Below are 15,640 nucleotides of genomic sequence, written 5' to 3' on the forward strand. Positions count from 1 at the left end.
ACTAATCTTTCTGCTCCTGGTTTTGTCCCTTAAAATCCATCCCCTTCACAACTATTTCAGAAATTTACTTGAAATATAAATTTATTCATATTACTTCCTTTTTTAGAACCTTCATCAGATCCCCATCCACTATGGCATGAAGTCTGAGTTTCTTAAGTAGAGCGCATACGTTTTCAACAGTTCAACTTCTTTCTGACTCTCAGCCACCTCTCTTCACCTCTCCCAGACTCAATTTTGCATTTGCAGCACCATTGAACTTACATGCACTGCAGTTTCTGGCCTTGTTACATTTACTCAGATTATTCTCTACTGCATCATCATGATCATATTTATTTTTTAAGACTTTATTTTTTAAAGCAGTTTTAGGTTCATAGCAAAATTACAGAGATTTCTCATATCCCTCCTACCCTCACACATGCACAGCCTCTGCCATTTTCAACATCCTCTATCAGAGTGGTACATTTATTGCAATGAATATACATTGAACACATCATTATCACCCAAAGTCCATAGTTTATATTGGGGTTCACTCTTGTTGTTGTACTTTCTATGAGCTTAGACAAATATATAATGACATGTACCCATCATTATATTATATGGTGTTTTTTTCACTGCCATAAAAGTCCTCAATGCTCCACCTATTCAGAACTCCACCCCTGGCAATTTCTGCCAACCATTGATCTTTTTACTGTCTCCACAGTTTTTGCCTTTTCCAGGATGTCATATAGTTGGATTCATACAGTATGCGGTCTTTTCATATTGCTGTCTCTCACGTAACAATATGCATTTAATGTTCCCTTATGTCTTTTCATGGCTTGATAACTTACATGTTTTTAGCATTATGTAATACTCCATTGTCTGGATGTACCACAGTTTATTCATTCACCTACTGAAGGATATCTTTGTTGCTTCCACATTATGGCAATTATAAATAAAGCTGCTACAAATGTCTATGTGCAGGTTTTTGTGTGGACATGTTTTTAACTTATTTGGGTAAATATCAAGAAGCATATAATTATTTGCTGGATCTTATGGTAAAAGTATGTTGAGTTTTGTAAGAAACCACTGAATTATCTTCCAAAGTGGCTGTGCCATTTTTCAATTCCATCAGCAGTAGATGAATGTTTCTCTTGCCCCACAACCTCTCCAGGATTTGGTGTTGTCAGTGATCCAGATTATGGCCATTCTAATAAATGTGTAGTAGTTATCTCATTGTCTTGATTTGCATTTCCCTGATGGCATATGATATAAAGTTTCTTTCCATATGCTAATTTACCATCTGTATATGTTTTTTGGTTATCCATTAAGATAACTGTGGGTTTGTCTTTTCATTTCTCTCAGTCTGTGGCTTCTTTGCTCATTGTCTTCACATTGTCATTCACAGAGAAGTTTACAATATTAATGAAGTTCAGTTTATCAAGTATTTATTTCATGGATTGCCTTTGGTGTTGTATTTTAAAAGTCATCATCATACCCAAAGTCATGTAGGTTTTTCTCATATGTTACCTTCTAGGATTTTTATAGCTTTGCATTTTACAATTAGGTCTTTGATCCACTTTGAGTTAATTTTTGTGAAGGGAGTAAGCTCTGTGCTTAGATTCATTGGTTTTTTTGCATGCAGATGTCCAGGTATTCCAGCATAATTTGTTGAAAAGACTATCTTTGCTCCATTGTATTGCCTATGCTCCTTTGTCAAAAATGAGTTGACTATATTCATGTGGGTGATTTCTGAGCTCTCTATTATGTTCCTTTGATATATTTGTCTATTATTTTGCCAATACCACACTGTTTTGATTACTACAGCTTTACACATATTTTTACAATACATTGTTGAGATAGGTACCATATTGTTCCATTGGAGAACACTGCCAGGCTTGGATTAACTTAACTACCATCTGGAGGTGAGGAGGGAGGTGAACTTTTTCATAGATATTTACATAGATTGACAATCTTCTCTTGATTTTATTTTTCTTTGATGAAAATCCTTCCTCTGCCATGTCTGTCTGATAAAATTATATGCATAATCAATTTTCAATGATTCTGTATGACCAAACTTAGCAAATATACTCTTTGTCATGGAGGCAAACCATGGTAGCTAATTACCATTTTTTAATGAGAGCTAGGGTTACAATACTTACTATTATCACACTTATTTTAAGCTGTAGGCCTTTACTCAGAGTATGTTTCTCAGAGTCACTTCTCTTTGGGTACATGTGATTCTATTCTCAGGCCTAAGTGAGATGCCAGTCTTCCATGTTCCTGGAGGAGTAAACCTTTGTCCTGACAGGTGCATGTACTTCAGATGTTGGTGTCTAACTTGAGTCACAACCGACTTTTCTCTCAAGAATTCCAGTTTAGGATCTGTCCTTATAAAGACTAATATGCTCCATTTTTCTGTTTGTTGTAATTATTTTTACTGTTTCCCACACATGTTTTGTTTCTCTTTTCTACCAGGTTGTTAGCAACATGAGTACAGGGTCTGGATCTTACCCATTCAAGACTGTATTCCCAGCACCCAATGCCTGGCATATAGTAAGTGCTCAATAAATTTTTAATGAATAGATTAATACATTTATAGACAAAACATTAAGTTGTTGTGAAGTCACAATAATCCTTTGGAAAGGTAAATATGTCAAGTAAAATTAAACATCAGTTACTCTTACGAAATAATATTAATCTGGGTTGTCGTGTTAGGATATTTCTATTAACTTCCACTTAAACAGAACAACCCACAGACCAGGGACAAACTATTCACTAAGAACTATTTGTTATTCCAAATCAAGTTGACTCAACTTGTCAGGAAAAAGGTTCTACACCCTATCATAAGCACATGACTTAATACATCAAAATTTCCTGAGTTGTTTTTAATTTTCAAAATCTTCTGACCTTAACGATGAATTTCCTCTAGAAGCAATATTTTAGTATTTGCAAATTCGGTGTTCACGTTGATTTTATAGAACGTAACTACCATCAGTAACAAGGATTGACTGACTCTCTCTCTCCCTCTGTCTTTCTCTCTATCTAAAGAGATTCGTTTTAAGGAATTGAATCATGAAACTATGAGAACTGGCAATTCTGAAATCATTAAGGCAGGCCAGCAGGCTAGAAACTCACACAGGGGTTAGTGTTGCAATCTTGAGGTAGAATTTATTCTCCAAGAAACCTTAGTTTTTACTCTCAAGGTTTCAACTGATGGATGAGGCCCTGCATTATTAAGAAAAATCTCATTTACTTAAATTCAACTGATTGTACACGTTAACTATATATACAAAATACCTTCACAGCAACACCTAGATTTGTGTTTGATTAAATAACTAGGAAGTATGCTCACAATCAAATTGACACATAAAATTAACTATCACAGTCATATGGTCATGATAGATATTGATGAGCTTATAGTAAGCCTGGTTCATTGAGAGGTATTTTTATTCATAGAAGTGAGTTATGGCTGTATCTTCACACAAACACATACAGCGAGAGAGAGAGAGAGAGAAAGAGAGAGAGAGAAAAAGAGAGGAAGAGAGCACGGATATAACATGCTCTTGCTTCAGCAAGTGAGACATTTGCATGATCAGGAGCAAAAGCTTAGCTATGAGACTCCTTTGATTTCGAGTCTGAGCACCATCTCTTACTAGCTGGCACATAACTTACTCATTTAATGTGCCTTACTTTTCTTGTCTATAAAAATAGTACCACCTTTGACATTGGGCCAATTGTTTTTAGATAATCAGAAATTGTTAGTTTTTCTCAGTATTAGCTCCCTGCGGTCAGGGGAAAGAGATATAATGCAGTGCATGTTCACATGTTCCCTTGAAAACGAAGCCACAGCCTTTTGACAGGCATACGGAGAAGTGCCAGAGATGGCCATAGATGGGAAAGCAAACAACTCTAGCCCAGTGGCTTTCTGCCTGTCACTAAAATAAGCTCAAGCTAGGAAGAACATGATAATGGGGTTAGGTGCATAGTTCTGACCCTATCTCTTTAGTGAAGAAAAGCTTTTACATACATTAGCCTCAGAACACATTCCAAAGTTCTATGATCAAAGAAATCCAACCCCAGTGAAAAAGTAAAATGAGGAAAAATGCAGATACTAAATGCTTTCCATACCTGATAATTTTTGTTTCAAAAGAAAAAAAGCACTCACAAATTCAGCCTGCATAGAGGTCATAGCCATCAACTTAAAAGTCTTAAAAAAATCCAGCCAATTACCTCGTACATACAATGATAAATAAATAAGAAAATAAATAAGCTGATGTGACTATGTTTCCACTGTTTTGTTTAAAGGTTGCTTGCTTGCGCATGATGGTTGCAATGCCACGTAAATGCAGAATACTAACTGTGAAAGGTGAAATCAAGACCTTGCTGCTCCAAATGCTCTCTCTAGCTCTCTGATTGTACCTGCTCTCATGCTCCAACCCCTTTGCTGACCTCCACATCACAAACTGACAGACCTTGGGGAAAATGAAGGGACACTTTAAAGCAAAAATAAATCTGTCATTTTTATAGTCAAAGGTGTCAGAGCTCAAACATCAATGGTGTTTCAGAAGAGTCAGTAATGTATTTTGTATCCATGCTTACTGCAGATGTCATCATTAGTGGTTATGCCATATGAAAGTTATTTTTGAGTTGCTCTTGCATTGTAATATAATCATCAATATTATGTCTTTGCCTTAAAAAATAAACTCGCATTTTATTTGCTGGGCCATACTACATAAGCCACATCAATTTCTTATTTGATAGAGAGGTACTTATTTTGTTATATAATATTCATTTTCTATAGTGCTTTCTGCTCTCTTTTCTTTTCTATTCTTTTTTTTTTTTTTTTTGAGACGGAGTTTCACTTTTGTTGCCTAGGCTGAAGTGCAATGGCGCGATCTCGGCTCACCGCAACCTCCACCTCATGGGTCCAAGCGATTCTCCCTTTTTCAACAAAGAAAGACATTTGGCACTATTGTCTTTATTCAAATAATTGTCATAACCATGAGGTTATTTTTCAAGTTATACACAATAAAATCAAATATATTAAATTTTTTAGATATTTATTTTTTAATTTAAAAGTAGCTTAAATTATTTGATAAATACTAACTTATGAGTGGGACTAGATCCTATATTATCTCAGCTTAGTTTAATAGGGAAGAGGGGATAAGCAGATTTATATACTGTATTCATTGTTTTGGAAAACTCTCTGTTCTTATCCATAACTTCGTTGCAATAGCCACCAGGTTATTACAACAATCCTTATTCAGAGGTGAGAAGGCTGTGGAATACAGTTAACTTTAATAAATACAGAAGCATAATTTGTATAAGCATAATTTCTTATTAACATATCAATTATTTATACAGAGAAAGTGGCCAAATGTAAAATAATAGCTTTTATATATTAATATATCCTATACACATTGTGTAGAAGTAGTCAGGTACAAAATTAATAATTTTATCTTATTAACATATTCCCTATAGTCTATGTGAATTGTCTACATATACATACATCACAATTAGAAATACAGTGGCAAAAAGATTCCATTCACTGTGCAACTAAAAATAAGCAAGGTCAACCTTAGCAAGATATACACAAATATACATACACAAACACAGGTCTATAAAAATTTTATGTTCAATATTTGTATACTGAAAAATTACAACACATCAGAAAGGGACAAGAGAAAAAACTCGAATAAGTAAAAAATATTTCTTGATATGTATACTCAACATTATAAAAATGTTAATTATTTATAACAGACCATTAACAATTCCACAAGGGGCTGGGTGTGGTGGCTCATGACCATAATTCCAGCACTTTAGGAGGCCAAAGTGAGAGAATCACTTGAGCCCAGGAGTTCAGGACCAGCCTGGACAATATAGGGAGACCCTGTCTCCACAAAAATTAAAAAACATTACCCAGGTGTGGTGGTGCACACCTGCGGTCCCAGTTACTCTGGAGGCTGAGGTGGGAGGACTGCATGTTCCTGGAAGGCAGAGGTTGCAATAAGCCAAGACTGCACCACTGCACACTCCAGCCTTTGCAACAGAGCAAGAACCTGTCTCTAAATAAATAAATAAAATTTTAAAAACTAATAATTTCATAAGGATAAAGGGATTCACAGATTATTCTAAAGTCATATAAATTAGCATGAAAATATAATAAAGATAATTAAAAATAAAACACTAATAAGTTGTACTTATAATTAGAGCTTTTTAATATAATATAAAATTTACAATAAAAAATATTGCTAAGAGTGTAAGAATAGACAGATAAAGTAATGGAATAGAATGGAAAGCCCAGAAACAGAACTCAGTGTATGGAATTATTTAATAAATGGTAGAACCAGCTTTCAAATTCGTGGAGAAAGTGTAAACTGCCTGATAAATGTTTCTGGAGTGATTTTTAAATTATTTTTTAAAATAGATATTAGATCTTTTTATAACTTATTCTAAATATAGTTTATATAAATTACAGTTTAGAGTATAAAATATATAAATTAGCTAAAGGGAATTATCATTAAATATTAACTTCTTTGGGATGGAGAAAGTCTTTTTAAATGATATCATAAAAATAAGTATCAATAGATATAACACATGTAAAAACATCTTCTATAAAAAGACAAAGGGTAAATTTAAATGTCAGTTGTCAAACACATGAACAGTATAAAACTTCACAAATCAATAAAATGATAGCTAAAACGTCAAACAGAATATTTTATTTATCTGATTCACAAAGCTTTTTAGTAATTATTCTTATTTTTGTTACTAGCTATAGGAAAATATCATTCTCATGGATTACGATTGGGGTTTTGCTATCTAAAATAGCAAATGTATATAACTTTGGCCAATGATCTCATTTATAGAAATTTATCCTAAGAAAGCAATCATAGGTCTATTAAAAAAATCATGTACAAGGAAGTTTGCTACACTATTATATGCTAGAGTAAAAAATTAGAAATAAATTAAGTGTCACCAATAGAGAATTATTTAATGAAATTATAGTCTGCCACAAAACTAAATATCATGTACCCATAACAATGATGCATTAGATGTTTTTGAATGTCATAGGAAAATGTCTGTGATTATCTTTATTTGAAAACGTTATTACCCAGTACTAACACCAAAGGTCATAGAGTGTGAGCCTACAGGCCAAAGCTGTCCACAAACATGTTTTGCTGGCTTCTCAGTATTTTATGACTTTGAGCCAAGATTTACAAATTCAAAGAGTAAGTATAAAAATCCAGATTTTCAGTGTTTCTTTATAATTCTAAATATGTGACAACTCTGTGTCCACATTCTCACTCAGCTGTATCTCAACAGTGGAGTAGTTGACAGCTTTTCTGATTCTCCCCCGTCCAAGGCCTACCAGTTGTACAGTGTGCATATGTTAACTTATGCCAGATTCCTTCCTTTGCTCTTCAATCCCTTGCCTGGCCCCGGTGAAATAATGCATTGGTATATACAATGTAATCTAAAACTTTTAAATAGTACATGTGTATGTGTATGAGTGTATTGCATGCTCATGTATGTGTGTAGGAAGATAAACAAGATTTCAAAAGCAGTAAAAGTTCACAGTTGCTTCCAACCATGCTATACGGTCTTTGACAATGGAAAACATATTGATAGTGTTCACTGTTTTATCCCCTGAAGTTGGCTAGAAGAAACTTATCTCTTGAATAATCAAGTAAAGTGGATGGCCCTTGTGAGTCAAATATAAATGATCGAGAACATTTTTTCTTTCGTTTACTTCTCTAAATGTTCTAATTTGAAAATCAGAAAAAGAAATAATTTTTACTTTTTAATGTCCAAATGCAGATGAAGGTTTCAAAGCAGAGCAAATACATAGGGAAGATCAATCTCATGTGTTTTTTAAATTAAAAAGGAAGATACAGCATCTTTGAGACTCAATGCACCTGTCATTGGCAATGAATTCTGCTCTGCAACACAAAACATAATACTGTACAAGAAAGAATTTATTCTTGTCTGATCTTTGGAATTTTGTTTAGATTTCAGGCTGCCAATGGAAATTGTCAGAATACTCTTTCTTACCCTTGGCAAATAGTTGTAGCATGTCTTGAAACACGCCCTCTCCAGAAGACTTTCCTTAATTTCCCTCCCTTCTCGCAGGGCTACATAGGCAGCAATTACAGTAATGCTGTGAAATAAGCATGTAAGTCATTGGATCACTATTTAGTTTGTCCACTAAATAAGTCCAGGATGAAATCACTGCCACAGAGGTGTCAGTTAATTGAGGAATCAGACAGCTGGAGAGACAGACTGGGTGAGAAAACACCCTTATCCCAAGGACAAACCTTTGCTATGACATTGAAGAGAATACACAAATGAACTTGCCAAGTAAATTGCTTTCCTTCTCTAATATATGATCTCTTGCTCCAGTGCTACAGCTAGCTTTTAATGAGTTAGTAGGTACATATGGAGCTAGATTGAGAGAATTAGTTCGTGCTCATACGTTTCAATATTGAGAGTGAAATGAAGATACAGATAGCAATTTGAATCTAATTTTCAAGCCTGCATGGATGAAGGGTCACAGAAGGAAGCTGAGATGTACCCGGATATTGAAGGTGGGAGGATTGAAGATAGTGACAAAGAAAACCACAGCTGACACAAAGCTGAGACCTCTTCCATAAGGCCAACAAGGCCGAAGTAGCATAAATTCAAGAGAGATTGAGCTGTTTTCTTTTTGTATATACACAGGGTACAGTATTTAGGAAAATGCAGATCTAAGGGAGAAGTGAGTGACAACATCTCTGACCTCTCAGTCAGCATCATATGGATCCTAAGAGAATTCAAGTAAAATTAGAATCCTAAGACTCTTTTAGAGCTGAAAGATATGTTAGAGTCAAATGTCCTCATTGCCACAGGGACAAAAATCAAACTCAGAGAAATGAAATAGCATCTCTGGAATGACAATGCACATATTTTAATATCACAGACCCCTGCCCTTTCCATGAGTTTAGATCAACATTGCTGTTTAAAAACAAACAGATCAACGTGAGAAATGGAGAGGTGGTTTGGGTGGACAATGTGTCTACTGTCAATCTGCTTGAGTTCCTGAGAAAGGCATCATCTTGCATAATTAAACATTGTATTTTTGAGATGAAACATATTCTAAATAAGAACCCCTCTCAGATTACACCCCAAAGTATTAAATTAAAAAAGAAAACATGTGCACATAGTAACTCAGGAGGAGAAAACAATAGAAGTAGCTACCAGTTAGTTAATCACGCCAAATAGGTAGTTTGCAAGAAAGTAAAGGCAGTATCAAATTTTAAAATTGTAGAAAAAACCCTCACTTAGATACATTGATAATTTGGGATTGGGGCTTATTTCACATAGTAGGTTTATTTAATTTAGTCAGGAAATTCACCCATGAACACTATCGCTAATTATTGTACTTCTTTCCCCACCCTGTTTATTTGCTGTTCACTATATAGCCTAAAAACGGAAATCAGTTGAGTCATCATGAACGATGTTTATTATTGTTCATTATCCTTCAAAAATGTACCATCGGGGAGGAGGAAGGAGAGCATCAGGATAAATAGCTAATGCACATGGGGCTTAATACCTAGGTGATGGGTTCACAGGTGCAGCAAACCACCATGGCACACGTTTATTTATGTAACAAACTTGCACATCCTCCACATGTATCCTGGAACTTTAAATAAAATAAAATATTTTTTACTTATTTTTTTTAATTATACTTGAAGTTTTAGGGTATATGTGCACAACGTGCAGGTTTGTTACATATATATACCTGTGCCATGTTGGTGTGCAGCACCCATTAACTCATCATTTAACATTAGGTATATCTCCTAATGCTATCCCTCCCCGCTCCGCCAACCCCACAACAGGCCCCGGTGTATGATGTTCCCCTTCCTGTGTCCATGTGTTCTCATTGTTCAATTCCCACCTGTGAGTGTATTTTTAAAACTACTAATAGTTAAACAGAAGTCACACATGACACATTCTTGCTCTGGATATCCATAATCTGCTGCGGTTTGTTCTACGTACAGGATAAGTAAATAGAACAGATACTTCTGTTCCCAATTGCTTCCCGATACTACATAAATGCTGCCACAGTCTGCAACCAAGGTTCAATTTCTGGAAATGTTGGTGAACAGGAAACAACTGTTAGCAAATTTATGTATTACAAACTTATAGAGTCCAGTAATAAATGGTGATGAATGTAAGAGGATGTGACTTCATGAAAATTGTTATTATATGGAATAAGTAGAGCAAAGCTATACAATTCACCTGAGCTTAAGAAATTCATGAATATGTTTTCTAGATAACAGAAAGTACTAAAACAATATCTCAAACAGACCTATTGCACAATTTTACAAACTGTAAAGGTAATTATTTTTCTACTACTCCCAACCTAGCCAGAGTCAACTATTGCTTTTAAACCTTTAGACTCTCACTCATCAGTATTCTCTTTTGTTCAGCTTGTCTTTCATAATTCTTTTTCTTATTTTTTTTTTTTTCAGACAGAGTCTCGCTCTGTCACCCAGGCTGGAGTGCAGTGGCGCAATCTCGGCTCACTGCAACCTCTGCCTCCCAGGTTCAAGTGATTCTCCTGCCTCACCCACCAGAATAGCTGGGATTATAGGTGCCCACCACTATGCCCAGCTATTTTTTGTTTTTTTAGTAGAGACGAGGTTTTGCCATGTTGGCCAGGCTGGTCTCAAACTCCTGACCTCAGGTGATCTGCCCACCTCGGCCTCCCAAAGTGCTGGGATTACAGGTGTGAGCCACCGCGCCTAGTCTCATAATTTATTATTATAAAAAAAAGAAGGAAAGAAAAGAAAGAAAGAAGAAAGAAGGAAGGAAGGAAGGAAGGAAGGGAAAAAAGCAAGTAAACCAAATATTTTTAAAGGCTTTCCTTAACCTACCTTTCCTTTAAATCACTTCTTTTTTCTATTTTGCTTTACTATCAGATTATAAAATAGGGGTCTGTCTGTCCACCTTTTTGTTTTTTATCCATCCCAACACAAGCACTACAATGCATGTAACCAAAACCACCTGTCACGATTTCTTATCCTTTGGCTTTTATATCCTTGTGTACTTTATTGAGTGATTCATAATTTTCCAATTCGCTTAACCCCAGCATATGAAAACATTGTTTGACTTTTATAACTCCATTGAGCCTTTAACCATTTAAGGGTTTGTTTTGTTTGAGAAGGAATGTGTGGTTCATACTTAGAATAAAGAAGCCAGCTATAGGGTGAGTGTTAAAAACTTGGTTATAAAACTTGACATCACATATAAACAGAAATTAAACTTTATTCAAGAGGCTTCCAATCTACGTTTTAAAGCACAGCTTGGAAATCTGAGGATGTACTGGGCATTGTGCCAAACATAATGAAAACTCCCCACCCCACATCTTCATCCCTGCCCCCTTCAATGCTTGTTTTTGGTCTTTCTGTAGTCTGGCTACTTCCTCCTCCCCCCTCAGACAGCGTTGTTCCCACTGTGACTTACTAGTTTAGCACTTGTTTAAAGAGGTCGGCTTTATGCACAGTCATTTGTTATTTTAATAACAATACAAAAAAGAAAAAACATATATTGAGCAAAACGGGTCAAGCTGTCACCTTTGAGCTTTCCAGTGGGCTTTGAAAGCAACCAAACAAGGAAGAGCCAGAGGCAGGCTGTTCACAAGTTACATTCCTAAATGCAGACACAGAGCTGAGGATGCCTTTTCATGAAGAACAGGGGCTAAGAGGCGGCCTATGAATGAGAATGATTCTGTCCTTGGAACACTTGAGCTAAGTATTTCCTTCCCAACAGCCAAATATGAACCAGAGAGAAGTCTGGTTGGGGGATGCATAGACCTTTCATTTAGGGCTAGGATGAGATTTGGCCATGGCACACTGGAGAAGGCCTTCTCAGCAGGTTGTGGCGGGCTGTCTCATCACCAAAGGACTAGCAATACAATAGGTCTGTATCCCTTGTCTTGCTATGGGAGGTCAGCTCTAACCTGGTTACAACCCCTGAATTCTAGGATGACAAGGCTGTGTCTCATCTGTGGAATAATATTTCCAGATAAATGTTTTATAGTAGTCACCGTATCATAAACAAAGTTAAGTCTTTTATCCTAGCCAGTTTCAGCAGAAGAGTAACATGACATGAGAGATTGGGAAACTGTCCTTCTGTGGGGTTCTTCAGACAACCTATGCCATCTCCTACATCCTACACTCGCTGAACATAGAATGGTTGAAGGAAAGAATGAATACATATGTAGAAGAGAAGAATCTTGCTAAAAGGAATGAAGTTGACGAGATAAATAGTTAAGAGTAAGAAAGAAAAAATACGAGAAAAGCCGGTCAAGAAGACTGGCATTTAGAAGAAAGAATGCTTTCTGTTTTTTGTTTTTTTTTTATCACAAGGTGTTTTATTCCAATTAGCAAAAGAGTTTAAATGAAATTTTTGAAAAGTTGTTTATTTGAAAATAGCATTTAGAGTGATATGGTAAATGCAAGTTACAAATTAACTTTATGCATATTTATAGATCATGCTCTAAGCACTCAAATTTGACATAATGAAATTTTGTTATTTTTATATTTTTCAACAATGCATCTCTCTCTTAGTTTCATGATTTGTTCTAAATTTGTGGAGGACCAGAAATTTTTCTTTAGTCCCTCAGAAAGATCATCTTTTTCTCCAAAATAAACTGCTTTCAGCAAAAGTAAGTTTAGATTTACTAAGTAATCTTTCATAGATCTACAGCAAGAATTTTAAATAGAGGTTCACTTGTCTGTGACATTTTGACCATTGGTTTAGAAAGAGGATTAGTTACTAAGTTTTAAATTGACATTTCTTGAAGTTTAGATCGAAGATATCATTTCAGCATAAGAATCAGGATACCATAGAACAACAGTGAGATTTCTGGAATCCTTAAAATAAGTGAAAGTAAATAATAAAAGTGACATAAAATAGACTCCTATAATATAAAAATTATTTCAGATTACTTATTTTCTTGAGAGAAATAGAGAGTACATGCTTTGTTTCTGTTTTTGTTCCTTTTTAAATGCTCTACTTGTTGATTAGAATCAACTGTTAAATTATAATGAACTTAGTAATAGTGACTACTTAACAGTCACTATTAGCATGGTGTATTATGCTAAGAGGCTGTTATGTGCCTTTTTAAAATTATTGTGAATGGTAGATTTTATTTTCCACATCTTATAGATCTTCTAGATGTGGAAAGGGGGTCAACAAATTTAAGCTCACACAATGAGAAAATAACAGAGATAGGCTTCCGTTTCAGGTTTAACTCCAAAGTCTTGTCTACTGCATTCACAGATGCATTACAGTTATCTGGGTACGAAGTTACGGAACGAACTGTTGCATCCCCCATAAAGCATGAAGCCAGCATTTCTGCCAGCAAATCTCTTATAAAGATATGCAGCCTGGTAGGGCTTGCTGCTGTCTCCCTCAAAAGGAGGAATCTGAGAATCAAATGCCATTCTTCAAGCTTCCATAATTGCTTACAGGAGTCTTGTTTTGTGAATTGCAAGTTCTCCTTGTACAGCATGTTGTCACATTCCACTGATGCTTTATGAGAAATTTTCCTTAACCTTTAAAAGAACAGAGACATTCTTTCTTTCTTTTCTTCTTATATGTTATTACCCTTTCCTCCTCAACTAACATACTTGATGTATGCATATGCATGCATGCATGCACACTCACACACACACACACACACACACACATACTAGTTAGGTGAAGAAATCCAGGCCCAGGCCCAAACCTCTCAGCTTCCTATTTCCTTCCATCTTGGGGTATTCTGGGGTTAGTAACTACTCACAGAATCCTACTCTAACATGTTATCTTAGAAGTCCAGGTGTGTATACTCCTAATCCAGCAGATAATGCATGCTAAACCAACTTTGCTGATAGCAGTATAATTGCTGATATGGTTTGGCTGTGTTCCCACCCAAATCTCATTTTGAATTGTACTTCCCATAATCCCCACATGTTGTGGGAGGAACCCAGTGGGAGGTAACAATCATGGGGTGGTTACCCTCGTGCTGTTCTTGTGATAGCTAGTGAGTTCTCATGAGATCTGATGATTTGATAAGGGGATTTTCCCCTTTTGCTCGGCACTTCTCTCCCTTGCCTCCTTTGCTTCCCCTTCTGCCATGCTTGTAAGTTTCCTGAGGTCTTTCCAGTCCTGTGAAACTGTGGGTCAATCAAACCTCATTCCTTTATAAATTGCACGGTCTTGGGTATTTCTTCATAGCACTCTGAGAATGGACTAATACAATTGTGCTTCAAGGAAAAACCACCCTGCCTAGAAGATTTATGAACAAGTACCAATCCATTTGCTGTCTACTGGAAGATCTTCCATTCTCAGGCATTATTTAGGAACGGAAATTGTACTTAAATACTTCTGTATGTAAACTACTCACAATTTAGCTACTTTTTATCAGATGACACGGTAGAGATGGGGGCAGAAGAAATGTACTGGGGACATTTCCAAGTCAAGATGGTTTATTTCAAGAAGGGAAATGCCACTTTCTTATCCTAGCTTTCACACTGGGCACAGTCCACATGGAACATACTCCCTGATAGAGGTAAAGATTATGGTTTGGTAATTATATCTCAGTCTAAATGGGAGACAGGTATTTGGAGAGTCGGGAGGTAAAGAGGAGTCAGGGTATTTAAATATTGATGTAGTCTCACACTAAGGGTGTTGGAAGAGGGAAGGGGCTGAGGTCTTTGGAAGAGAGGGTGAGCACAGCATGTGATGACTTATCTTACATATATTCAATTATGCTGTGATTCCCAAGAGGTCATAAACCAAAAAGTGGTTTCATTTCAAGCAGTCTGGAGAGTTGGCTGCCCTGATTTACCACATAAACCTCTTCATTCTCTCTGACCAACTGGCTTTATTTTAATTCTAAATTAGTGCTTTAGATAAAAAATCTTTGCTGAGTTGATGCAGCTTTTTATGTTTCTTCATCTCAATTGCCATTAGATCATTTAGTAAAGACTTTAATCTTCTCCCTGCTCTCATTTTTTCAAGTTTTCATGGGATAACACTGCGGTCATTTGGCTCAGTTCTAGAAATAGTCTGCAATCAAACTCTGGGGAAACAATCATTTTGTCTTTCGACTGGAAACAATAAAAATAGTTGCTTCCCATTACTCTCTACACTTCATTACTATTTTATTTTTACAGCTTCGTTGAATCTGGTATGAATCTTAATTATATGAGGCCTGTGTCATTTCTGTCATTGAAAAGTTAGAAGAACCAAGATTTAGCTATATGGGGGCAAACTGGTTTCTCTGTACCCTATACCTACATTCTAGGATGGCTACTAGAAGAGTGATGGTGTGTCTATTAAGCTCATACTTATCAGTGCATGTGTTTTAAGAGGCGATGACCAATAATAGCATGTCTATAAAACACAATCCACTTGCTTTACTTTTCATGGAAATAGGCATTTTAATGAAAAGAGCAATTTTCTCTTTCTTTCCATAAGCAATGCAGCCTTAAGTAGAGACATGCTTAAAATAAATATATATTCCTAAGTATAACTAAGTGTCCTTGTCTCTACTTAACTGTTATAAGATATGCTATCTGAATATTTGTTTTCTATATACTCAGAAAAAAATTTCACTTCTATGTGCACC

General features: G+C 35.7%; 1 protein-coding gene across 5 annotated transcripts in view; it reads left to right on the forward strand.

The window, feature by feature from the left end:
* The window catches only part of CHRM2 (cholinergic receptor muscarinic 2), a 174,490-nt gene that overhangs the window by 121,706 nt on the left and 37,144 nt on the right, over positions 1–15,640 (forward strand). For 3 of the 5 annotated variants that reach the window (XM_063667862.1, XM_054496033.1, XM_054496034.1), the window contains exon 3: positions 2,455–2,532. The exons of the other annotated variants lie outside the window; for them this stretch is intronic. The gene's annotated coding sequence lies outside the window, so the exon portion shown is untranslated. The remainder of the gene's footprint in view (positions 1–2,454; positions 2,533–15,640) is intronic. 5 annotated transcript variants of the gene reach the window in all.

The sequence above is a fragment of the Pongo pygmaeus genome, chromosome 6, assembly GCF_028885625.2.
Source record: "Pongo pygmaeus isolate AG05252 chromosome 6, NHGRI_mPonPyg2-v2.0_pri, whole genome shotgun sequence".
Lineage (NCBI taxonomy): Eukaryota > Metazoa > Chordata > Mammalia > Primates > Hominidae > Pongo > Pongo pygmaeus.